At 38.9% G+C, this 27,345-nt stretch overlaps 1 pseudogene; it reads left to right on the top strand.

Moving 5' to 3' along the window:
- The first annotated feature begins 2,719 nt into the window (after positions 1 to 2,719).
- On the top strand, positions 2,720 to 2,839 carry LOC145397285 (5S ribosomal RNA; annotated as a pseudogene).
- The last annotated feature ends 24,506 nt before the right edge of the window (positions 2,840 to 27,345 follow it).

Genomic DNA, 27,345 nt, shown 5'->3' with positions numbered 1-27,345 from the left:
TCTCATTTTACCTATTTTGATTTGTAGAGGCCCAAGGCTGGGCTACAACATTCCAGCACAGTTAACAAGTGTCAAGGCACAGAAAACCCGTCTCTGGCAGTTGCTTTTGTACTGACGTATAAAAACAACAGGATATCTAGTCAAAGACGTCACGTATCAAATTTCGAGTAAATCGGGTGAAAATTGGCGATTTTATTCCTATTTGAAATTTTAGGCCCAACCCACTGTCATGACACTGACCCCCCCTACTGCTAACTGGAGGGTGACCCCACCTGATATAATGAGACATATTATAGGATGAAAATTTGAAAGGTGCACCTATAGGTCTTGGTTTCATGTTGACATGGCGAACTTGAAAGGAGTTATGGTGACAAAAGATTTTTAAAAAACATTTTTTGGCCCTACAGCCTGGGCCTTGGCTCAAAATTTAATCAGGTAATCAGAAGGTCTTACCCCATCATCCCCGTAATTTTAGTCGAAATCGCACCAGTAGCTTTCGTGAAAAGTTGTTAACAGACAGACAGACAAACCATGTGAAAGCAATACCCGTCCCCAAGCCCTTCGGGGCAGGAACAGATAATAAACGTGTTTGACAAGGAGACACAACTTTACCTTTGGTATTCACTGAGTGTCTAGAGGACAGTTTCAGCAATTTTTGTTGGTGAGCGATCAGTTAAGTACGGCATACGTAGTTTCAGCGAATCAAGGGAGCAGGGCCGGATCCAGTGCTTTGGAAAAGGGGGGAGGGGGTCGTGGTGCCTAGAGGAGCTGATACTTAATGGATTTAGGAAATTAAAAAAAATCCTTATGTGTTTTAATCATAGGAACATATTTATATAGGCAAATGCAACTGTAAAAAGATGTTTGTTCAATATATATTTTGGTAAAAAAAGAGAAGTCTTTTACTGTAACCAATTACTGGTTTTTTAAAAATAGGTGGAAGTGTACACCCCCCATGCCACTCCCCCCCCCACCATCCACTCCCCTAAATCCACGTCTGAGGGGAGAAACTACAAGAAACAAAAAGTGGTGCCAAGCCACTGCAAACCTGTCCCCGGCAGTCATTTTAGTACTGACTTATAAACACAAAAGGGCACCTAGTCAAAGATGTCACATCAAATTTGGAGTAAATCGGGTGAAAATTTACGATTTTATGCCCACTTGAAATTTTAGGCCCGACCCACCTGGCATTGACCACCTTACCGCAAACTGACGTAATGAGGCATGTTATAGGATGCAAATTTGAATGATACACCTTTAGGTTCAGGTTTCATGTCAATATGACGAATTTGAAAGGAGTTATGGCAAAAACATGATTTTTACCTGTACCCATTTTTTTTTTTTTTTACATTTTTTGGCCCTACAGCCTTGGCCCTGGCCCAATTTGGCCCAAAATTTAATCAGGTGATAAGAAGCTCATAGCTCATCATCCCTGTAATTTTAGTCAAAATCGCACCAGTAGTTTTTGTGTAAAGTTGTTAACTGGCAAATAGACAGACAACAGACAGACAGACAAACAAACCAACAGACAGACAATCAAGGTGAAAACAATATCCATCTCCAAGCCCCTCCGGGGCAGAGACAGGTAATAATAAGTGACCTGAACAATGGGAGTCTGAAGGTAGGCTTGAAATGAATATTAAGACGAAAGCTGTGTTTAACAGACATACTCGTTCCAGTTCTGTAAACACAGATGAAGACCCAGAATGTGTTGAGGAATACATATACCTCAGGCAGGCAGTTTACCCGCAGCGTGACAGCTATTTTTAACCCTATGGGTCGCCTCCGTGCTGGCCATTTTTTGACCTTTTTTTTTGGCTGAAATTAAAAATTTTGATGTGAAAACAACGAATTTCACCGTTAAAATACTCAATGAAGCTGGAAACGGGTTTTATTGAGTCCTGCATACTCATTTACAGGTATTCCCACTCTCTCATGCTCGCCACGTAGGCTGAGAGAAAGCCGTTTTACTCAGGTATTTATGCTGGGAAGGTATAGCAATGTTCAGTACACCTTTCTGATTACTTATTACTTCAACATCTGTCACAGTTGGCGTGTCTCACTGTGAATGCATTGCCCTACACTTACTTGAAGATAGGTGCAACCTGACTTCAATATGTACAGTCCTGGCACTTACAAGAAAGTATTTACAACTTGACTTCACTATGTACAGTCTTTACACTTACAAGAAAATATTTACAATTTGATATCACTATGTATAGTCTCTACACTTATGTGAAAATATTTACAACATGCCTTCACTATGTACAGCACTGGGTGAGGCACACAGGCAGAGGCAGAACGAGTGTGAGGGGAGAAGCGAGTGGGTGTATGGCATTGACCACCTGAGGCATTGTAGAAGAACAGTTAACATACATGCCTGCCAATTTTTAGCCGCGAATCTTGAAAAATGCAGTCACAGTTAATGTTTAAATTTTAAGCCATTTTAAAACAGCATTGGCACTGACTCCAGATTTTCTTCAGACCATTTTAAAATGGCAATGGCCCACAGTGGGTTAAGGACATAAAGCACACACACACACACATGCAAAAAAAAAAAAAAAAAAACAGGAAAGGGATTGAAGGTTTTTGGCATAGTTACTACATTAAGGAAAACCAGTTGCCATTACGCCAAAGGAGACGGTTATATAATCAGTGTGTCCTTTCTGTTCTAACCTATGGATCAGAAACATATGGAGCCTAACAAATTCCTCGGAACATAAACTTGCGATACCACGTTGAGTACACCGCTTCCCGTCCGATCAGCGAAGTTAAGCAACGTTGGGTCTGGTTAGTACTTGGATGGGTGACCGCCTGGGAACACCAGATGCTGTTGGCATAACGTTCTTCCTACATGTCAAGTGGGGTTGGTGGAGGATTAGTGGCCCTCCCTGTAAAACAATTAACTCTAAGCCCTTGGCCACCCCGTTTGGGATACATGGCGTCTGGCAATGAATGAATGAAAAAAAAATAAACTTGGGAGTGCTCAGACTAGAGAAGAATGGAAAGGATCATGTCAGGGGTCAAATGGAGAGGTAAACTGGGAGCTTCATGAATAAGGGAACAGATGAAAGTGGAAGATATAATCACTACAGTTCAAAACAGAAATGGATGTAGGCAGCTCACGTCCTTCATTGAACAGATAACAGATGGACAATCAGGATAACTGACTGGCAGCCCAGAGATGGAGTGAGAGCAAGAGGCCGAGAGAGGATGAGATGGCGAGATGAGATTCAGAGATTCACAGGGACTGGACGGAACAGGTTAACATCCAATCGTACAGAATGGAAAAAGATATGAAAGGCATTTGTGCTGCAGTGGACTGACTCAGGTGACTGATGATCATGTTAATGATGTTAAGTTATGAGGTAGGAATGAGTCTCCTTTGTTACTAGTGAAATCAACCCTCCAGCCTAACCATACATGGCCATGAGCTGAAACGATATGAGTGACGGATCTCTGACTGGCTAAAACGAATGTAGTACCATCGTCTTAGCAGCAGTAGCAGCAGTGGCAGCAGCAGTGGCAGCGGCAGTGGCAGGAGGAGGAGGAGGAGGAAGAGGAGCTCTAGGCTCATCTGAATGTGAACCCAGTGGACTGCAGGTTAAAAGTGCCCTCATCTTGAAGTTCACCATCCTCTTTTCGGGGATGGGGAGGGAGTTGAAGGGCGTTTGTACAACCAGGCAGAGGAATCACTCAATTACATTAGTGCCACCAAGAAGGGTTATTTGTACAGATAGGTATTTTCTTCTCAGGAGCAATGCTGCCCTTGAATACGACATGCAATTTACTGCTTACAAGGGGCGAAATTCTCCATTATTTGCACGGTCGTTTCCCTGTCATAACTTACACATGTGGAGAGGATAGAGAATGAGAGACTTACTAGGAAAGTATGTGGGTGAGGTGGAGGGGTAGATCGAGGATTAACTGGGGGACTGAAGTAGAGAGATATGTAAGAAAGGGCGGTGTAAGGTAGAGGGAAGGCAGCCAAATGACAGGGCGATGTGGAGGAGATTTACTGTATTTGTTGCAGCCCCTTACTAGAGTAAGGCTTCAGGCAATACACACACAGAAAGATAGATAAACACATCTTATACAGGAGGTCCTATGTGATTTCTGAAAAAGTTCACGAGGTTATTTTAAGGCCAATGTTGAGTAAAAAGGCTTTATCACCATGGGTCCAATTCTCAGCTGCTACAGAGCTGTAGTGACTGATGACCTTACAGGTGGACCACTGTCGTCCACCAGGTCTTTTTACTCGTTTCACTCTAACTTGGCCATAAATTGCCAGCTCTCCATCATGACTGGCTAGCAACAGCAACAGGTTAACACTAGAATATAATGCTAGTCACGAAGAGGTGCTATGGAAATGATGAAGAGCTACAGCATGGTCTCGTTGCTACTGAATTACGTAAAATAAACTGCAAACGGACAAAAAAGCAGGGCTAAGTTATGGTAAAAATGAGTATAGTAATTATAGTTCCGTGACAACTGTTAATTGGACCAAGGATGATAGAGCAATGTATACTGAAAATTAGTCATATATAAACCTGAAGTGAAAAAGAAAGAAAACAAATCGTGGGATATCCAGTATTCACTTGGTGGTGGATCACTAACACCCATTTCTTAGCGATTTATTTTGCAAATTGCCCCCCCCCCCATCCCCTTGTATATTACCTGTACAAAATTTGTCGACATCAAGAGGAAATTAAATGGCAGAGGAAAAAATATTAAGGCGCAAAATGGAAAATTAATCGCTAAGGAAGAGATACAACAGTATTATTAACTGGTGTATGATGACCTCAACTGACGTCTGTGTTGACCTACAAGTGGACCTCGATATGTTGTAGGAGTGGTCTAAAGACTGGCAAATGGAGCTTAACATGGATAAATGTAAACTACTTAAAGTGGGCAAGACCATCGTTGATACTACTGTAGATACAACTAAGATTATAAGAAGTTATATAATCGGAATGGGAAAGAGATCTAGGAGTCATGGTTAGTGAAGACCTCAAACCAGGGCAACAATGTATTTATACTAGAAATAAAGCAAATAGGGTCCTAGGATTCATTTCGCGAAGTGTTAACAATAGGACATCCTAAATGATACCGCAACTTTACCTGGCATTAGTAAGGCCGATTTTAGACTACGCGGTGTAATTTTGGTACCTATCTTATTGAATGGATATAAATTTGTTAGAAAATGTACAGGGAAGAATGACAAAAATGATATATGATGTTTTGAACCTTTTATAGGAAGACAAACTGAAAAAATAAATAAATAAACTTTGCACTTCCTAGAAAGGTGCAGACTAAGGGGAGAATTAACTTTTTTTTTTTCTTATGCAAGAATGAAGGAACCAAAGGCTAGAAGCCCGCAAAATTATTCTCCCCAAGAAAGAACAAACACAAGATAACAAAAGAGCCTGAATCAAGATCTGTTCATTTCGAGATGCCTGGACACACAGCGTTTTAAAGACTGGAGGTCATAGGCAGTGGCAAATACAGACCGAGGAAGACAGTTCCAGAGTTGACCTGTTGCATACGCGAAGGACTGCAAGTAATGGTTAACCATTGCATTAGAGAGTTGGGCAGAAAAGGGATGAGAGTTTGTTGCTAAACGGGTGAAATGCAACAGCCACATTGGTGCAGGGATGCAAGTAGACTGTTCAGAGGAGCAGTGGCTACTGAAGTAGTGAAAGAAAAGAGATAAAGATGCAACAGTGTGGCAAAAAGACTGAGGTTCAAGGGAGCCAGTGATAGGAGGAGAAGAAAGGAGACGAAAAGCTTTTGACTCCACCTTGTTGAGAAGAGATTATGTGGGAGCCTCCTCACACATGAAAGTTGTACTCTACATGGGGGCAAATAAAACCCGTGCATAAAGTCAACAACTGTGCAGGGATAAAGACAGCACGGAGTCGGCTTAGCACACCTAATCTCTTCGAAACAGATTTTAGGAGGTAACATGATCCTTCCAAGATATATCCCGAGAGAATGAAACCTCAAGTATGTTTAAAGATGATGCAGGATTGAGTTTGATATTGATAAAAAATAAGGGATACTCCTGCAGAAGATTTTGACGGGCCGAAAGATGTAAAAACTACCTTTTTGATGCATTAAAAGCAATAAGATTAAGTTTACCCCAGTCAGAGATATAAGACAAGTCAGACATTCTGTGTGCCATAGCCTCATCCCTTGTTTGTTGAAGTAACTATTGAGATGGATGCTGCAGGAAGCAAATGGAAAAGTGAAGGATGGAGTCGTCAGCGTATGAGTGTATAGGGTTAACCCATTAGTGGCCAGAGTTCCTGTGAGAGGGATTTTGCTGGACAGGTACTAAGTCTACCGCCCTCCACCTATCGGCTCATTGTCGCAAAGTTCATAGGTCCCTACCCCGGGGTTCCCTTCTTTATTAAAATTTGAAAATGCCCAGTTCTGTCCACTATATTGGACGCTGGGCACCACTGGGTTAAAGAAACTGATAGATTTGCCAGTGTTTAACCCATTAGTGGCCAGAGTTCCTTTGAGAGGGATTTTGCTAGGCGGGTACTAAGCGTACTGCCCTCCACCTATCGGCTCATAGTCACGAATCTGATAAGTCCCTACCCCGGGGTTCCCTTCTTTATTAAAGTTTGAAAATGCCCAGTTCTGTCCATTATACTGGACGCTGGGCACCAATGGGTTAAATGTACAACTTAGAGGTCACTGATGAAAAGGGAGAGAGTTGGTGATAGTACAGAACCCTGAGGAATATCACTATTGATAGTTCTTGTAGAACGGTGGCCGTCTACAACAGTAGCTACAGATCGACCAGAAAGGAAGCTAGAGATGATCGCACAGACAGAAGGATAGAGACCGTAAGAGGGTAGTGTGGAAATTGAAGATTTATGCCAGACTTAATCGAAAGCCTTTGAGATGTCAAGTGCAATGACAAAGCTTTATTGCCAGAGGAGAATCGCTGATGGAACTCATATTGACGACTATAAAGGAGCTTGTGATTGGAAATGTTTATTTTTTTGTTGAGAATATATCCTAAAACTTTTGAAATACTGGATTTTAAAGCATTGGATGATAGTTAGAGGGCTGGGAATGGTCATCCTTCTTTGGGACAGGTTGAGTGAGAGCAAACTTCCAGCAGGAAGGGAAAGTACTAGTTGACAGAGAAAAGCAAAGTAGTTTATGCAGAGTGTAAGCACAAAAGAACAGTTCTTGAGGACAACAGGAGGGACCCCATCTGGCCCATATGCCTTCTTAGTATTAAGGCCATTGATGGTAGAAAATACATCAATTGAATAAATTTTATTGTCATCCATGAGGAAGTCAGAGGGGGGAAGTGATGGAGGAACAGCACCGGAATCGTCTAGGATGGAACTGGAAAAAACGTCTGAGCAAACTGTTCTCTTTTATCAGTAGAAGAAACAGCTACAGAGCCATCATAGTGGAAAAGAGGAGGGAAGGATGATGAGATAAAGTTGTTAGAGAGGTTTTTGGAAAGGTATCAGATGGATTGGAAGGAATCTGAGTTAGAGAGCTCAGAACATTTAGTTCAAATGAAATTATTTTTAGCAGAGCAAAGAACAGACTGAGCACGATTCTGGGCAGAAACATGAAAGTGATGAGATTCAGGGGTGAGTTGGCTCTGGTTTCTTTTGTAGGCTCTCTCCTTGTTGTGGACAGCATTATAACAAGCGTTATTAAACCAAAATTTTCTTCTTTCATTACTCATAGGGTAAGAGAAATAAATGTACACTTCCATGCCTAAGAGAATAACCTCCGTAAACCGCAAGGCACACTCAGATGTCTCCTGGCCATTGAAACAATAAATATTCCAGGGAAATTAAAAGAAGTGCTGCCTGAGGTCCTCCCAATCAGCAGCTCCAAATTTCCAGGACGTGGCAAGTGACAAGGTTCTGACTGGAGGAGCCCAATGGAGAGAAGAGATGAACAGTGGAAACTGAAGGCTAAGATGTAAGGAAGAGGTCAAGTAGGTTGCAACTCTCTCCATGGCGGTCAGGGATACAGGTAGGGTGCTGTACAAGCTGTTGTAGGTCATTATTGATAGAAAAGATGTAGGCTTTCGCACGAAGTTGATTATCGAAAAGAGAGGAGAGCCAAAGGTGGTGGTGAACATTGAAATAATCTAGAATGGAGATTTTAGAGAAAGAAGAAATTGACAGGATGTGTTTCATCTTATAAGTAAGATAATCGAAGAGTTTTTCAGTCAGTAGAATTAGGCGATAAGCAAACGGCATCATAGAATGACAGGATAGTCGAAGCCAGAATGTAGAGACTTCAGAAGATTCAAGTTTTGGGACAAGAGAGCAGCATATGTTGCTTCGTACATATACGCAACCGTCAACTTTAGATTAGAAATGAGTAAAAAAATATGGGAGATATAAACGAGGTACTTAAAGTGAGCATACAGGATAGAGCTAGAAGAAATGGCTTCAAATTGGATAAATTCCGTTTTAGTAAGGCAATTGGTAGAAACTGGTTTGGCAATAGTGTAGTGGACGAATGGAATAAGCTACCCAGTACATTGAGTTTCAGGTATATGACAGGCAAGGATTGGATATAAAAAAATCTCTTAATAACCAGTACTAATATATTCTTTTTTTCTTTTTCGGGTTTCACGATAATACTCGCTTTTCTCCATTTGTACATTCCTTTAAAATGCCCACGTCAGTTTTTCAAAACAGCGAAGTGTTCCTTCAGAATTTCTTCCCTCTGCTTTTGGCTAGAGAGTTTTATGTGTGAAGGAGACCTGTCTTCTTTGTTGTCATTGTCTTATTCTAATACAGTAGTTTAATACTGTTGTAGAAGCAGCCTAGCATGGGCCAACTGGCCTATTGCAGTTATCCTCTCTTCGTATGTTTTTAAGTACTTCCAAGCCTCCTACGAGTATATCACCTTTTCTTTCTCCTCCTCCTCCTTATTTTCTTTCAATTCTTCTTTTCTTTTTCCTCTCTCTCTCTCTCTCTCTCTCTCTCTCTCTCTCTCTCTCTCTCCTCCTCCTCCTCCTCCTCCTCCTCCTTCTTCTTCTTCCTAGTGGTAGTAGTGATGGACTGTGGTGTAGTGAAGCTTTCGAATCTACAAGGATAGTGAGGTGGGGCTGGTGCCTTTGTTTATGGGAATGTCTGCTTTTTGCCTTGTTCTCCACCAGTCGACACTGGAGAGAGAGAGAGAGAGAGAGAGAGAGAGAGAGAGAGAGAGAGAATTTCCTTTGTTTCGATTGCCGGGACTGCAGAGAGAGAGAGAGAGAGAGTGATCTTTTGTTCTGTCTGCACCTGCGCTCTGCTCCACCGTTCAGCACAGAAAGGAATGGGAAGGGGCGGGGCCATAGCAGTTTCCAATAAGTCGATGTTTTAGTTATATGAGATATTCTTTTCTATTTTAAGCAAACTTTTGGAGATTTTTGCCAAATTATAGCAACACTGTAAGAGTTTTAACATAATTCTTATCGATTTTCTGAAAGCGTTTGTGTACAACCTAATTCAAACACGTTATTAGAGCAGGTAATCGACATTAGAGACTTCGATTTGGCAACTTTGATAATGCTGCCACTTTTGCAATTTTTATGTATTATTATTTATATTATTTAGATTGTTTACAGGTTTTTATGATTTTAATCCCATTTTATAACCTTTGAAGAACAAAGTTAGCATGAGAAGTGCATTTTGTTTAGTAACTCTCGTTTAATTTGATGCGCGGCCGCTAGGGGTCTGGTGAACGCAAAATGGCGTCTTAGAAGAGAAATAGCATTAGGAATATCACTGTGCTGGCTTAGATGTGTGGGATGCTCCTTGGGGTGACGGTCGTGTGCATGCTGACTGACTGGAAAGTTTCAATCCTGTAATGCCATCTGTCGTAGAGGCCTGTCACCTATTCCTAATCCTTTCAGTGCCATGACAACCTCTAAAAATCTCATTCTTGCTATTTCACTCCACTTTATTAGGCTTGGAGAGTTTTCAAACTAGTGTGTGGGTTACATAAAAACTACATCAACATTTCACAATGAGATATGGTATCGGAACCTAGTCTTGAGCTGATGGAATTACATGATTGACAATACCTTGGCTGCTAGGTGTGAATTAGAACCTGTGGGTGACACAGGACCGTCACCTCGACTGGAAATCTTAAAGTCTAGACTGTAGGAGGATGTCTTAAGTTCATAATGTTTCAAGCAACCCAGAGTTTATCCAGCATTAGACTCGATTTGTAGTGTCAAATAACCTTCATTAATTTCTGCTTTATAATACTGTCATTATCATCGCACTCACATTATTGCTTGACGATTTTTAGGGCAAAACTCGGTTGAAAGGCTTGGAAACAAACTCCATTTGATTCTTCCATATAATGTTCTGTGTTTTTCCCCTTTTTAAAATAATTTTGCCACTCCAGATTATATCATACATATTACAGACCTCGCTAATCAAGATATTAGGAAATGAAAAAGATAGTCCGGAATACACTAACGTACTTGCGATCAATTCCCTGTCGTAGCCTAGGCTTTGATTTGCAGGAAAGACAAGAAGACGTCGAATCTTCTTTGTCTTCTGGTCTAACTTGATTAAACTTAGCTGTGAAACGAAAATTAATGCGGATAATAACTGTTTTCTGCAAGGCGATCAGGGAAAGCAGTGCAAAAATCTTCCCTTGTATGGTTCTTCCTCTAACGAAATATTTTAGTTTACACAGGGAATTGATCGTAAATATATTTCAAAATCCCATCTCAGAGTTGCAGGAGAATGACACACGTTCCTGGCAGAATGATTTGACACTATCTAGGGATGTATAATTTTCAAGTTCCTAGTAGTCAGTTATTTTATAGACAAATATTAGTAGTTAGAGGGATGAAAACAGCTGGCATAATTCTTGAAATACTTGAGTTTACCAGCACATTAATAACATAATCTGATTCTAGCTTGCATGAAGTATCCGAGAGCGTCTTTGGCACCGAAACGGTTAACAGAGAATCTTGCCACCTCCAGGATTCGAACTGGTTCGCCTAAGGCAAGACCTTCGCTAAGTGAATTTTCTCCCATGAGCTTAAAGTCAGGGTGGTTAGGGATATGATAATAATAGTAATAATAATAATAATAATAATAATAATAAAAACAGTAGTAGTAGTAGTAGTACGAGTAGTAGTAGTTTTCTCCCATGAGCTTAAAGTCAGGGTGGTTAGGGATATGATAATAATAGTAATAATAATAATAATAATAATAACAATAATAATAATAATAAAAACAGTAGTAGTAGTAGTAGTAGTAGTAGTAGTACGAGTAGTAGTAGTTTTCTCCCATGAGCTTAAAGTCAGGGTGGTTAGGGATATGATAATAATAGTAATAATAATAATAATAATAATAATAAAAACAGTAGTAGTAGTAGAAGTAGTAGTAGTACGAGTAGTAGTAGTAGTAGTAGCAGTAGCAGTAGTAGTAGTAGCAGCGGCAGCAGCAAGACAGCTACTGAGCAGCAGCGGGTGCAGCAGCAGTGGGTGTAGCAGCAGCAACAACAGAACAGCGGCTGGTGCACCACTACCAACACCAGCACCAGCACCAGCAGTAGTAGTAGTTGTAGTAGAAGTAGTGGCAGTAGTTACAACCCCCAGTTTTTCTGAACATGAACTCAGTATGCTGCAGGCTAGATTGCTCCTTTTTCTGCAGTCCACCATTCTCCTTTCAGGAAGAGGGGAAGATGAGGGACGTTCATGTGACCCGACAGTAGAGCAGTCCTGTTATATCCGCGACACCACGAGAAGGCGTCCCTCTCCAGTGTTAGAATCATATAAATGAATCATGACATCACGTTTTAACCTCGTCACTGCAATGGCGTCCTGGGATTTTACTCATGCAACTTCTTGCCGATCTTGCAGAGCTCAAGAGAGACTAGCCGAAACGCTGAGGTTTAGATATCATGAGCATTAACGTAGCACTATGCTCTTTATTCTCTAACTTGGCCTTTATTTGCCCTCTGTCCATCGTGACTGCTGAGTTGTAGCAATAGGTTAACGCTAGAATATGATGCTAGTCAAATTGAAGTGCTGTGGAAAGGAAGTAGAGCCTTCATTTGTCCTTTTCAGTCACTCAGCTACATAAAATAAGCCGCAAAAGGACGGGAATATGGGTGAGGTTAAGACAAAAAAGGTAAAGAACGGGACTGTTTTAATCTCATAGAGGTCTCTGAAAGCAGCAGGAATAAATCTAGAGTGAAACATTAGTAGTTAAATGATTATCCTAACTAATTTGAGGCTACGTAATGAGGCTTTCTTCTGACGCAGTTTAGGTGGCGATAGTGCTTGTTGTGGGTTGATGTCGCTGTGTTAGATGCAGATTTAGAGAATATTGCCATCGCTACCTCAGCACAAACCTTATATTATGTCAAGGAATAAGTGATGTGATGCAATAAATAGTTTAAATAGGGTAAAACCACAAGTACATCACGATTAATTTGGTTTGGTCTGGTTGGTTTTGGGCTGCCTTTTACTGCAGAATTATACTGCCATTATCTCCCCGTCGTGGACCATCCATAATACAAGGATATAAGTGAAATGGTTGTAAATACTGGTTGCAACACGTAGGACTACATATGAAGTACATAGGATGTACACATAGGAGTAGCCACACGCATTGGTTGTAATACATGGGGGTACATAGAAAGAACATAGCAGTAGGTCACAGTTATATCAAGTAGCATTTCACAGTGGAAATAAGAGTTAGGGCAATCAAGATGATGATGATGATGATGAAGGCCTCAATTTCAAGTGTTAAGTCAGGTGGCTTTGGTATGGATTGGGTAGGTTTTCTCAGCACATTCTGTAGATACGTGAATGCAGCAGCGTTTGTTCAGAGGAGTGTTATATCCACTGTGCTCGAAACCATGAAGACAAAAACCAACCCAGGCGAACCTACACTGTACATGTTGGAGGCCAGAGCATGGATGGCGAAGGGGAGCCTGGTGAGCACAAGAGGCTGGACGTAAGACGGCGTGGTGTTGTTGTAACCCCATGCTCAAATGGATGCTTATTAAGTAATTAAATTGTTTATTGATATGTTTTTATGCAAAGAATCAGGAATCAAAATCTAGAAGCCTGGAAGGTTGTTCCCTCCAAAATAATAACGTTCAAGATCCACTGATTTTTTAGATGCTTGGACACATTGCATTTAATACCGAGTGGACTGCAGGAAGCCGGCCACTTCAGTTGGTCGCTTCCAGAGACCTTCTTTTTAGGTTGTGTTGAAGGACTGTTATGATAGTGTTGTGGGTGCATGCCATTGTGGGCATAGTGGACAGTCTGTAAGTTGTATTTTGATCTGTTACTGTGACCGGGATGACTGATGATCACATCGCAGTCTGGCTTGGTGTACCCGTATCTCCCTGGGTAGCGGAGATATATAAAATAAAGATTCTATTGTGAGTTGAGAGTTAAAACTGAAAATGTTCAAGAGGAATGGGCTTGCAGAAATAAACCTCTTCATCTCAAGATGATCTACACTGTACGAAATCATTTGCTTGATGCAAGAACAAAGTCGTCTGTTGGTGGTAAGAGTAAAACAAAAAGAATGTCCATGGTCTGAAAGGACAATTCATTGTAGAAGTTTAATAATTTGTATATGTATTCACTTTATTATTATTATTATTATTATTATTATTATTATTATTATTATTATGCACAGTAGGCTAACCCTTTGTTGAGGGTTCCTTGGAGGGTGCAGTGCAGTGGAGATGGTGGTGATAATAATGTGATGATGAAGTTAAAACTCGCGTAAAGTGATGAGAGGTTTCTCAGAAAGAAAAAAAAATATGATTTACCTTTTTCAAAGGAACCTTGCATTCCAACGAAAGTTGTACTACGAAGAGTGCGTTTGGGATCAGCTGTACCTTCGTCTAACACCAGCTAAAATAAACAGTAAATACGTTTGGGATCAGCAGTACGTTCGGCTTACACCAGCTAAAATAAACAGTAAATTAGCATTGTAATATAAAGGACCTATAATACATGCTAGTCAAAACCCATCCGAGTCTTCGGTCCAGTGTATTTTATACTGTATATATTATTATTTGCACGATATAACTGCCGACCATATGTATCGCCCCTGCAGTGATGAGGTAAGTCATAGTGATGCTGTTATGTTTATTTGACACTTGAACTTCTTTTGTGTATTTCAGGCAGGGGAGTGGCTGTAGGAGGAGGGAAAGTATCTTAAGTTCATCATAAGTTGTTTATCAGAACTCGGCCCTCACTACAAGAGCAAAGGACCCCATTCTTCTAGGATTAAAAAGCTCAACACAATTTATTCTTAGCCAGTGTACTGTACTTATCTATGTGTCACATTCATAACCTATCATCTCGTGTGTTATCTATTTAAATTGATATAAGGACCACATAAGTGGGGGTGGTAGTAGTAGTAGTAGTGGCAGTTTTTTTTTTATGTGCTCGACTCTGGGCATAGGCTTCACAGCCTGCTCCCGAGGCCCAGTAGTCCTACATACCATACACCTCTACATGTCACCACTTTGGCGCTAACACCCACCGACCAAATTGAATACATGCTAGGGCCGTCTCATACAGGACAGGTGTATCGGTATTAGCTGGGGTATTTTTACGACATGTCGGCAGGTCTTCTGGTAGATCGGTAAAGTCTGCTTTTATATGAAATTCAAATCCTTAAACTGTTCCCTGCCCCAGCGGGGATTTGAACCTGGGTCCGGTAGGACCGCAGGCCACCTCTCTACTGATTGAGACACCGTCTCCCCCAAAGTAGTAGTAGTAGTAGTAGTAGCAGTTGTTACTGTTGTTGTTGTTGTTGTAATAGTAGCTGCAACCCCAGGCTGATCTACCTGCAGACCCAGTGGCCTGCAGGCTGAAGTTATCCTTCTCTGGCAATCGATTTTCCCCCTTTGGGAGGACAGAGAGGGAACTGAGGGACTTCTGTATGGCGAGGTATCGGAGCCACCGGTCATGTCGGTGCCAAGACTTGATGGCGTCCCTCTCCAGCACTGAAGACATATATAACATGGATATATAATGCAACTGGAATATGCAAATACATGAGGGGTTCCTAACCACTACAAGACAAAGGGCCGCGTTCTCTTTAGCCAAGCGACTAACAAACACTTCTTCCCTTCCATATTATTTCCTCATATGTCGGCATCAGCAAGACTTAGCATTCAAGAGAACTCTCACAGTATCTCTCGAACTTGTACTTTTGTATAAGGCACATAAAAATTCTTAGATGTAATCGTGTGCCGTTTATATTGACTTACTACCCAGCGTTGTAAATAGCTTCCTGGGTCACTCAAGGGGCTATCACACGGGAGACTCGTGGACGTACAAACTTGCACCCGCGGGATGGTCGTGGACGTACACGGGAGGAACGCCGCCTGACCCATTCGTGGACGTCCACGACTTGGTGGTCTCCTTCTTCTCTATGGAGTTTACACGTAGTGTGTGTCCTCTGCTATTGAACTCTGTAGTCAGTTCAGGTAGTATATTATGATTAATTCAAAACCGCCAGTAAACTTTGTACTATTAATATTTCTGTTTGTCATAGAAACTTTTCATATATACCAAAATGTGGTAAATATGATGGAATGTGGATTGATTGTTTCCAAGAGAGGCCCGGGCACGTTCGAAAGGCATACTCGGGAAGAAAGCACTACGTTGCAGATTTCTATACTGGCTGCTTTCTTCACTCCGTGGGAGCCATTCTCTCATCCACAGTGCTCTCCTTCTCCCCCTCCTTTGTCTTCTTGCAGAGGCTTCTTCCTCATCCTGCAGGGTTAGGACTGCAGCACCCATTGCAAAAGTCACAATCTGGTTCATGTCCATTGTTGTTACTGATAAACACGTCGTCTGCCAGGGAGTTGGTAGTGACCTCCCAGTCGCGTGGGGTGAACTCGATAAAGAAGATTCAAGAAGGTGGCCGTCGACGTCCACCGTGTGATAGGGTATGGACGTCCAAGCTCAGTTTGGACAGCCGTTTTGTGCTGCACAAATTGTTCACGGGTCCCCGTGTGATACCCGCTTCAGTGTAAAGCCATCAAAAGTAGAAAGAGTAATAAACTGACAGGAAGGATGGGAGAAATAGAAGAGAGAAGGACAGACAGAAAAAGAATAATGAAGGTGAAGTAAGAAATAGGCAGCACTGCATTAGGAAGTGGATGATGTTCGCCACCACATAGCACCTCTCCATAAAAAAAAAAAAAAAAAAATTAGGGGAGGGCATAAATACTTAATATGCTATGTTCCTGATTATAAAGAAAAAAGGGAAGAGGAGTGAGAAAACCTGCCAAGCCCACGAGACTGGCCCAGGAGTCTGTACGGGGTCGCTGCGGGAATGGATGGGCGGTGTTCAGAGGTCTTAGAACAATCTCCATTAATACTTCAGTACGATGATCTTTATTTCCAGGACCTTGTATGGTGTTATTCAGGTTATATATTTCGTTGAGAGGGAAGTAATTACAGATTTCGCGGGAACATCATCTTTATAATTTATACTATTATGAAGTGTACTAATATTCTGCAGCTCACCAGTCCACTATGAAGGGTTTCCCCTACGCTGGAGAAAATGGTAACATATTATAAAGGAGAAAATCCGTCCTTGTAAAAAAAAAACACACATTGTAAAGGTAATTTAATTAAAAATAGTAACAACAACAACAATAATAATAATAATAATAATAATAATGGTAATGATGATGATGATGATGATGATGATAATAATAATAATAATAATAATAATAATAATAATAACAGCAATAGTAGTAATAATAATGGTGATTATATTAAAAATAATAACTAGAAAGTGCTCAATCAGCGCATACCATCGCCAATGCCATTAAAAAGAATCCGGATCCAGATTCGTGGACATAGGATCCGGATCCGGATCTGCTCCAAAATTTAATCAATTCTTTCTTGGCCTATGGCCCACCATTCCATAAATTTTCATTCAAATAAATTGAGAAATTTTGGGGATACTGTGCAGGGTACTCCGGATCCGGATCCTTCCCAAAATATAATCATTTCTTCCTTGGTCCATGGCCTAAGCTTCCACAAAATTTCATCAAAATCCGTTCATAACTATTTTTAGTAATCCTGCTAACAGACAAACAGACAAACTAACCACCGCTGGGTAAAACATAACCTCCTTGGCGGAGATAATGATAATTATAACCACCATCACCACCACCACCAGCAGCACCACCACCACCACCAACAACAACAATAATAATAATAATAATAATAATAATAATAATAATCCCAGTAAGTCGAGCTGATCAGACGTAGTGACAGGAAAAATCTTAATAGGCTCTGTTGCATTACATTGACGTGAAGAGCACGATGTTAGTATACTATATTATATTATTTTTTTTTTAAATCTAAAATTAGCACTTTGAAAATATATTTCGCCATATCGTTTGCCTTGTTCTACCCACAGTGCAAGGTGGTGGTGGAGGTACTGAATAACGAAGCAAGATGGTCGATGATTTGAACAGTCTCGAGTGAACCACAGGAAGTAAATACTAGCCAGTAATAGCAAAAGACAGCACTTGTAATGGTATTATGGTAAATTTGAGTGAATGGAAAAGTTCATTATTTCTTCCATAATTATTAAAGCCTGCAAAAAATACTGTTTGAGTAAATAAAAATAATAATAATAATAATAATAATAATGACAAGAATAAGAATAAAAATAAGTAAAATAATAATAATAATGATATTATTATTATTATTATTATTATTATTATTATTATTATTATTATTAAAATAAATAAATAAATATTCCTGGTACTACTGTTAATAATGAAACAAATCCGCATCATTATTAGTCTTTTTTTTTTTTTGGTAATTTTTTTATTTGTAATGTACCGTGTATGATAATGTGTTGTAAGGAATAGATCACTGTTGCCGTACACCAAGAAAATAATTTACAGTATATACCACTGTTTTATACATTTGTCTTAAGAGTTCTTATGATCTTGTTCCAGCTGGGCGACTTTAGCCAGCATGGGAAAAGCCTATTCATTATTATACATTTTAATATCATCCTCCATTTACACGTCTTCAGTGAATATCCATGAATATTATATAACCTTTATCATATATTTTAATCGTTTCCCCCAATCACACATCTTCAGTGAATCTCAACGAGTATCCTATAGTATTATTATCCAAGTAAATGATAAATTATCCATGAAAATTATCCACGTGAAGTTTACATCTTATCCGCCGTTCAGACATCTCAGGTGAACATCCATATTATTATCCTTACGTATTTAAATTTTATCAGACATTCAAGCACCTTCAGTGAATATCCATGAATATCACACTATTAACCTTATTATAAATTTAATTCTTATCCGGCATTCACAGTATTATCCATAAATTATCATATATATAAATCTCATCAGTCATTGACACACAAACTCCATCCACTGGGTAAGGCTGACGCTGTCACACCAACCCTCTCTTTTCCTTTCAAGCTGGTAACAACACACACTCTACTTTTCAAGCAAACTTTTGTGGAATTCTGATGGGAGGCGGAGAGCTGAAGTCTAAATTGGTGATATTTGGAGTAATCGACGTGCCCGACCATTACGGCAGGGGGACGAGCCGTGGACCAGCCGAACTTACCATCTGGAGTGACGGAGGCTGGGGTTAGATACGGGGAGGATGGGTGTATATTTATAAAGTTTACTAAGCATAAGTTCTACGTACATTTTCTTATATACACATTTCTCTTAACTCATACTAATACAAAACAAATATAAAAGACAGAATATTATGACAAAAATACGCAAACAAAACCTAATGTCATGATAATGTTTTTCGTATGTACTGATCTGTTTTTAATTGACTTAAAATGATCATCGTTTCATCTTGACTGCTCAGGTATAGCTACAAATCAACGCTAGAATACGATGTAGTCACGAAGAAATGCAATAGAAAAGATGTAGAGCATTGCATTGTCTATTTCAGCCAATGAGCAACGTGAAATAAGCTTCAAAAGGACGAAAATCTAGGCCAAGATAAAGAACAATACAATAAGAACGCTTTATAAATACGACTTCTGTACTGCGTAACGTGGCTGAAAATTGGTACCTTTGCGTCATTATCCCCACTTCCACCACTCTCCCCCGCGGCACAAAGAGCCATGATATTTTCTTAATTCCGGGTGTATACAAACTTTTCTCGAGTTCTGTCAAGAGCAGGAAGGACTGAGGGTTGTGGCTGCGTGTGGCGGGCTAACAGTGACACACACACACACACACACACACACGCACACACACACACACACACTTGGGCCAAACAAAGAACGGGAATATGATGATTTACATCGTATTCTTTGCTGGTTATAGGGAATATTATTAAGATTTTCTGGGACTTTGAAGTAGGAAGGTTTCCTAAATAATAATAATAATAAGAATAATATTAATAATAATAAATTCCCTATGGCTCAAGTACTATTTTTATTTTTATTTTTATTTTACGCAAGATAACCTCAGTGAGCATCGGGTGATCTCATGTACCAAACAGTATCCATTAATAGGGATTCCATAAACGATTAAACTCATCGGTAATAAACTGAAAATCTGGTGTTCAGAGAAGCATGTGTTTTTTCCCTCACCCCAAAGACGTCTTGCTGCCTGAAGAAGAATTTGTTAGACTTGGGTGACCACTTGTACTAAAAGAGTTAGAGATAATTTTTATATTAAAGCCTTTGTCCCCAAAACGTCTTCTCTCTATTATTTCCGTACCGAAACGATTATTATTTGCACCTTAAGAGAGACGCTTCGTACAAGAGTAGCATAGAAAGCTCATGTCAACAGCGTCACTCCCTTTTTTCCATAATCAGTACTCAATTTATCACGTATATGGCTGTTGCATACCGAATTTTAATATGGTATTCAGAAATGGAGAAAAAAGCAGGCAGCTATATTTATCACAAAACATGTAAATACTGGAAAAAAAAAAAAAAAAAAAGGGCAGTTAAGGTTGCTTCATGTTGTTTGTAATTATTGTCATTTAAAATTAGACATTAAAATAAAAGTTATGTTCTAATGTAAACACCCCCCCCCACACACACACACGTACTATAAAAAAAAAAAGCATGGAATTTAATTAGAGTTAATAAGTAATGCCAGTTTTAAGAGCCGCTTTCAAAATTTACTGCATGTTTCACTCAGGAGTAGCTCAGAAAGTACATGACATCTGTTGGTAAAGAATAAACTTGTCTGAGAAAATGTAACGAACAGTGATTCCTGAATATTTGCACGAACATTTCCCTATTAAATAATTGAAAATATTTTTCTTAAAGCTTGAAATTTCGTAATTGTTATTCGGATGGACAGTGGTAAAAAAAATGAGACTGAAATTACGGGGATGATAATAATAATAATAATAATAACAGTAATTATAACAAAGTTTACATCTTCCACCACCTCCATTGTGATGATAATTACCACAATATTAATGAATAAAAAAAATCCTGGGCGGTAACTTTTAATTATTATTTTTGTATTTATTTTTTTCTACCATACATCGCCACCAACATAATTAGCTTTGCGTTAATAAGCTTTTGAACCCTTCACAGAACCCTAGCTGAAGCCATGGTGCCAGGCGACGCTCTCAGCTTCGGAGAGACTTTTCAAAATATGAGAAATAAGATACAGGCTTCATTAAAGCTTTTACGAAAAGGAAACTGCTTCAGGCCGATTCAAATGGTGTAAAAATTAATAACTAAAACGTCCTAGTAATAAAGAGATCAATTTGATGTTTTTAGGCGAGTTTGATGAAGACTTTCAATGATATTACACAAAAGGTAAATATCTTCCCCCAATCAGATTCATTCGTATTTTCTTGTTTTTCTGATTACCGCTGAATTACTTTTATTCAACTACAAGAAAATTGCCGAGTCAAAATTAGTTATACGAATGTGATCACGGAAATATATATGGCTGGACAGATACCATCCTGAGCTAAAGTTAGTCTCATGCAAAATAGGGCAAAAATTATTTGATGTTGATGAAGGCTCTCATGGCTTGGATTAGAAAAGCGTTAAATATTAAATTTTATCACAGGGGTCCATACGGCTGGCGAAAGAAGAGAATGAGCTAATAAATATATATAAAACTAACAACTGTGTTTATCTATCTTTCTATCTGTCTGTCTACCTATATAAGAAAGAGTTTATCCTACTAAAAATAACTGCGTCTTGTGGGCTGTGTTCCAGTTGGTTCTGGTGATTTCGAACATTTCTGTCTCAGCTACGTATTTGACACATTAAAATTTGCCATTGTCTAGTATGTTAGTGATTAAAACTTTGTCGATATTACTGTAGCCTTGTCTCCGAAGGACGTCCATTTAATTATACTATAATTCTGTCGTTCCTGTCGCGTTGCTTTACGAGAGGTAACTGAACTAGTAGCATCCCTCTATTTAAAAAATTGTTTACCCAGTCATGGAAAACAAGAGGAAAGAATAGTTCACAAAGTAAATACTTTTTCATGCTCCTCAAACGTTCTGGAGGGAGTGGCCGTATTGTAGGACTGTCATAAATAGTTTATTCTTGCTACCTACAGATTTTTTTTTTTTTTTTTTCCACGATGGGACGCACTTCTAGCAAGGAAAGGACAACTGAAGGCAGTATCCAATTATTCCAACAGGAAATGAATATAATATAATAGAGGTACAAAGATATAGCATGACAGACGCCTGAAGAGGTGATACATATGCCAAGAACACACGAAGGAAGAAAATACTGAAAATAACTCCCCAAAACAGATGATTCTCTTGTCTGGAACCGACAGAGAGGCAGCGGCCATGTTGTAAGGAGAGAGAGAGAGAGAGAGAGAGAGAGCACCAAGTGGCGTTAGAGAAAACGGAGGAGCATGAAGGGCAAACCCGCCTCTGTCACGCACTCACCTTCAGCGCTGCCTTGTATCATTGCGATTTCTGATTATGAAGTATCTGAGCAAATATAAATAAAATCGTCAGATGGTAATAACAAAATAATCGGTCTGAAGATGTTTATTTCGCTCCGTTAAGATCAGGCGCGTATGCTCGGCTGTTAACGAAGCTCCCTAACACTTCTTCCTTATCGATTTTTTTTTTGGGGGGGACAAAAATGGATAATATCCTTTTGGAAACAATTTCTGCATTAGTATGGAGGTATTGGAAGGACTTATGTAACATAGAACAGTACAGCATGGTGTATTAAACAAAGTAAGAAAAACTGTTAGAGAGGTTCCTTAACTGACGAGAATACTATACCACTGGAAGACTTTATTCCACTTCAGGGAGACATCTTAAGCCGAACAAGCTTATGAAGGCTGCATCCAACCCCTCCATCTGGCTAAACGTATCTTGTGAACAGAACTGAAAGGAGACAAGAAGAGGAAAGGAAATACATACATCTAGTGAGTATGTGTTGATAAGAGTGATGAAAGAAAATGGCTTATCAGAAGAGTGACACAGGAAATGACTTATCTGAAGAGTGACACAGGAAATGGCTTATCAGAAGAGTACCACAGGAAATGGCTTATCAGAAGAGTGACACAGGAAATGGCTTATCAGAAGAGTGACACAGGAAATGGCTTATCAGAAGAGTAACACAGGAAACGGCTTATCAGAAGAGTAACACAGGAAATGGCTTATCAGAAGAGTGGTCATGAGTTAGTCTTCAAAGGGAGGTTAGTACACACACCCCTCGCTCTTGGTATATTTTTTTCCTCCTCCTCCTCCCCCTCATTATTATTATTATTATTATTATTATTATTATTATTACTACTACTACTACTACTACTACTACTACTACTACTACTTCTACTACTACTACTACTACTGCTACGACTACTACCACTACCGGACTACTACTACAACTACTACTACTACTGTACCACTACAATTACTACTACTGCGACAACTTCTACTATTGCAATAATAACAATAGTAACGATAATAATAATAATAATAATATAACAATAATAATAATAATAATAATAATAATATAATAATAATAATAATAGTAATGAAATTTTATTATTTTCGTTATTATTATTATTATTATTATTATTATTATTATTATACTCTACTGTAGTGTACTGTAGCTTATTTTACGTTACTCTGACCATCCTTCACTTCTTCGTGACTAGCATCCTACTCTAGTGTTAATCTCTTGCTGCAGCTCAGAACACCGGGTAGACAGATGGTAATTTTAGGCCAAGTTACGGTAAAAAGATTATATTAATAGCAAAAAACATTTAAAAATAAGAAGTTAGGCTAGTATTCGCGTCGGGTAAGGAGGCTCCCTAACACCTCTTCCATAGCGATTTATTTTTGGATATGGCTGGTTAGTGTCATTCTCAACGTTATTCGTGCAGAGTGTGGTGATATGGAAGGCTTTGTGTGACACAGAATGGGACAGTAAGGTGTACTAAGGAAAATAAATCACTTAGGAAAATGTGTTACGGAGATTCTTCAGCCGGCTACACTACGGGCCCCAGGCTTCTGTCGGGAGCCATTTTCCATCAAGCTCTTTCTTCCGGCCTGACGTTACAAATACTTCACTTTTGCTATTATTTATATTATTATTGGTGCTTTCATTTTTCTTCTTATTTTTATTTTACGTAATTTTACTTTACCCTATATTTAACTAGATGCTGATGAAGCTGATGATAATTATGATGATGTGGTGAGGGTATATACCGTATAGATAGACATAGATGGAAAGATTGATAGATAAACAGATATAGATAATTTACTCATTTATGTGTTTATATATTGCACATCTGAGCTCAGGAATTTTGACAAAACAGGGCTTAGTTAGTTGGAGTTTTCAGTCCTTGTGTGGCAGCAATACACCCAGAAGGCACAATGAACTGCCCCTAAAAATTCATTTAATGTGTCTTGTGCTTACTGCAGGATAGGAATGCATGCGAAGAAATAGTAATGGTCTTTTACTATTTAAATACTATTTCTTGCACATTTTCAGTAGCTATAAGAATAATGTTTATGGTAATTACAGCACTAGTTATTATAGAGAGTTTTACACAATGGGTAGTAATTCTGTAACTAAGCAACAATACTACGACTACTACTACTAATACTCTCCATAGTAGTAGTAGTAGTAAAAAAATATAATAATAATAATAATAATAATAATAATAATAATAATAAAATAATAATAATAATAATAATAATAATAACAATAATAATAATAGATTACATTATCAAGGTTCACAAGAATAAACAATTTTGTAGTTATAATATTTAATGGCTTCATTACCACTTCTATGGTCATATCTAAAACAGTAATCATCCATCCATCCATAGCCAGACGCCATGTATCCCAAACGGGGTGGCCAACGGCTTAGAGTTAATTGTTTTACAGGGAGGGGCACTAATCCTCCACCAACCCCACTTGACACGTAGGGATGACATAATTAAGAATAATAACAACAATATTATTATTATTATTATTATTATTATTATTATTATTATTATACTGATTCATTATTAGTTTGCCAAAACAGCTATTGCTATATACTAATTTGTAATAAAAAAAAATCTTGTATTTTAAATTAGTACTAGATAATTATACACTGCTTTTTTCTGTTAATGATTTCTGGCATATCAAATGTTCATCAGGAAATACTGCCCTTATTATATTCTTTTCCATTAATCAAGGTAATGTTGCAGGCATAATATTTTTAAAAATGTTTTCCAGTGTATATAATTATTATCAGTTTTATCCATAACTTCCTTAACCAGTTCTGTGTGAAGGTCTTCTACACAACCGAAAACCTGTCTTAATTAGGAGGAATAACAAAAAAGATAGTTACTTTATAGGTATAAGTTAATCATATGTAGTGATTAACAAGAATGCAAAAATAATGACAAGATATTAATTTGACACTTGCCATGTTCAGAACACACACACACACACACACACACACACACACACACACACACACACACCACACAAAACGAAAAATTGAAGCATTTGGTGAGTGACTCGTCATTATGATTGTCAACAACACCATCACTTATGCTGGTGGTGTTTCACAGTCGTGTACACGTCGGTGCACCACTACCCAAATTCTCTCTCTCTCTCTCTCTTTCCATGGCATTTGTTTTTTCAGATGGTCATTAGGGTGCTGGTGAAATGGCGCATCCATCAGTGAGCGGCGGTGAGGCAGAGTACACCAGCGGTAATTGCCAGTGGCGTCACTTACACCAAATGTCGCCCCACACTGGGTTTCAGCCTGCCATAACACAGCACGAAGCACTCTTTTCTTACTGATTTATTTTGTGTATTACTCCTTAACCTCATGCATGATATTCTTTTCCTTAGTGATTTATTTTGCACATTAGTCCTGAAGTTTCTCACATGTAATATCCTACCTGGCATAACTCAGTACATATTTTTTTTCCTCGGCAATTTATTTTGCATCTTGGCCCTTAACACCTCTTGTGTGTTTTTTTTTATTTTACTCTGCATAACACACTTCGTAGCATGCGTCCCTTAGTAACTGAGTTTGCATTCTACTCTTTAACACTCTCTTGTATGTTATTTAGTTTTAATATTGACATACATTGCATCAGCAATTAACAGGAGTGTATTAGGTGTATGTGGAGAATAACTAGAAAAGGTAGAAGTGTTTAGGTATCTCACAAAAGCACTTAGAATCCGACACTTTGGCCCAAGGTCTCGTCAGTCAAGGACAGTCCCCAGCACTTCCTCCTCAGTTAATTATTTTTCGGTGGTTAATGTTTTATATCTTACTGGCGAAGACTATAACGATGTTAGAATGCTTTTAATCAACGCAAAAAACTATAGTAACGTATAATAAGCAAAATAAATCGCTTAGGATGAGGTGTTAAGGAGGTTCCTTAACCGACGAGAATGCGGTTTGCTACTTTGTCTTTTATTATTATTATTATTATTATTATTATTATTATTACTAATTTTTATTATTATTATTATTATTATTATTATTATTAGTAGTAGTAGTAGTAGTAGCAGTAGTAGTAGTAGTAGTAGTAGTAGTTGTAGTAGTAGTAGTATGTTAGAATTTCATTAGTTTGTTATTTTCTGGAAGGATATTACTGTCCGCAAATTCACAAATCCATTTCGCAACAGTTTTGAAAAGTTCAGCAATTTACTTCCTTCAGTTTGAGGACATTGCAAATATTTCTTCTTGCTACCACTGTACTCTATATTTTAATCTGGGGTGGGATTCTCAAAGGTATTTATGATGGGTTCTGTCGTGTCTTAGGTTAGTTTTTACAGGATGGCCAACATTAGAATCCTTACCTGTCTTGTCTTCTTTCATCAGTAACAGTTCCTATGTATGAGGGGAAAGCTGTCATATTTGTTAATTTTTATTCCTACTTTCCCTAGTTAACCATCTTCAATTTAGAGCTGGCCTCGACATGATACAGTTAAGGCCCTATGCTGAAACCTTATAATGCAAAGTGGGGTACAAAACTTAAATTTTTGACCATCATTTATGAAACTGAAAACCTGTGGTTATTTCGTATGGTCAGCCAGCATTCCATAAAATAGAACGCAGACAGCACCCATGTGGGGTACGGTACGTTCCATCGTTGTCACGTACTTCAAAAATCATCAAAAATCCGGAGTCTATATCCCACTTAGCGGTTTCAGGTTTAAGCAGACGAGCCAGACTCATAGGCTCGTATTCTCGTCAGAACACCCTAACTCATTTTCCTAAGTGATATATTTTCCATATTACACGTTCCTGTTCTGTTGTGTGATATATAAATTCTTCAAAAATTGCCATAATCTGCATAAATAACGGACACAGTTATATTAACCAGCCGAAACCAATAATAAATTGCTAAGGAAGAGGTGCTAGGGAGCTTATTTAACCGACAAGAGTATGGACCAGACTTCACAAGTAATGCCAGACCATCATTAAAGCTGGTACAATACCTCAGGAAAAAGCAATCATTTTACTGCACGTTCACCAAACTTAAAAGCTATTAGTGAATGGAAATCAGTTTTGTGTGTGTGTGTGTGTGTGTGTGTGTGTGTGTGTGTGTGTGTCCGACTCTGGGCATAGGCTTCACAGCCTGCTATCAAGGCCCAGCAGTCCTCCTACACACCATACACCTCTACATGCCACCACTTCGGCGCTAACACCCACCGCCCATATTGAATACATGCTAGGGCTGTCTCATACAGGACTGGTGTATTGGTATTAGCGGGGGTATTTTTAGACCTGTCAGCGGGTCTTCTGGTAGATCGGTAAAGCCTGATTTAATGAAATTCAAATCCTTAAACTGTTCCCTGCCCCAGCCGGGATTTATTTCTA

This window comes from Coenobita brevimanus, chromosome 40 (genome assembly GCF_032717465.1).
Source record: "Coenobita brevimanus isolate Jiangsu-jjx chromosome 40, ASM3271746v2, whole genome shotgun sequence".
Classification (NCBI taxonomy): domain Eukaryota; kingdom Metazoa; phylum Arthropoda; class Malacostraca; order Decapoda; family Coenobitidae; genus Coenobita; species Coenobita brevimanus.
The sequence above is the reverse complement of the archived record's forward strand: the minus strand, read 5'-3'. Positions and strand labels throughout refer to the sequence as shown.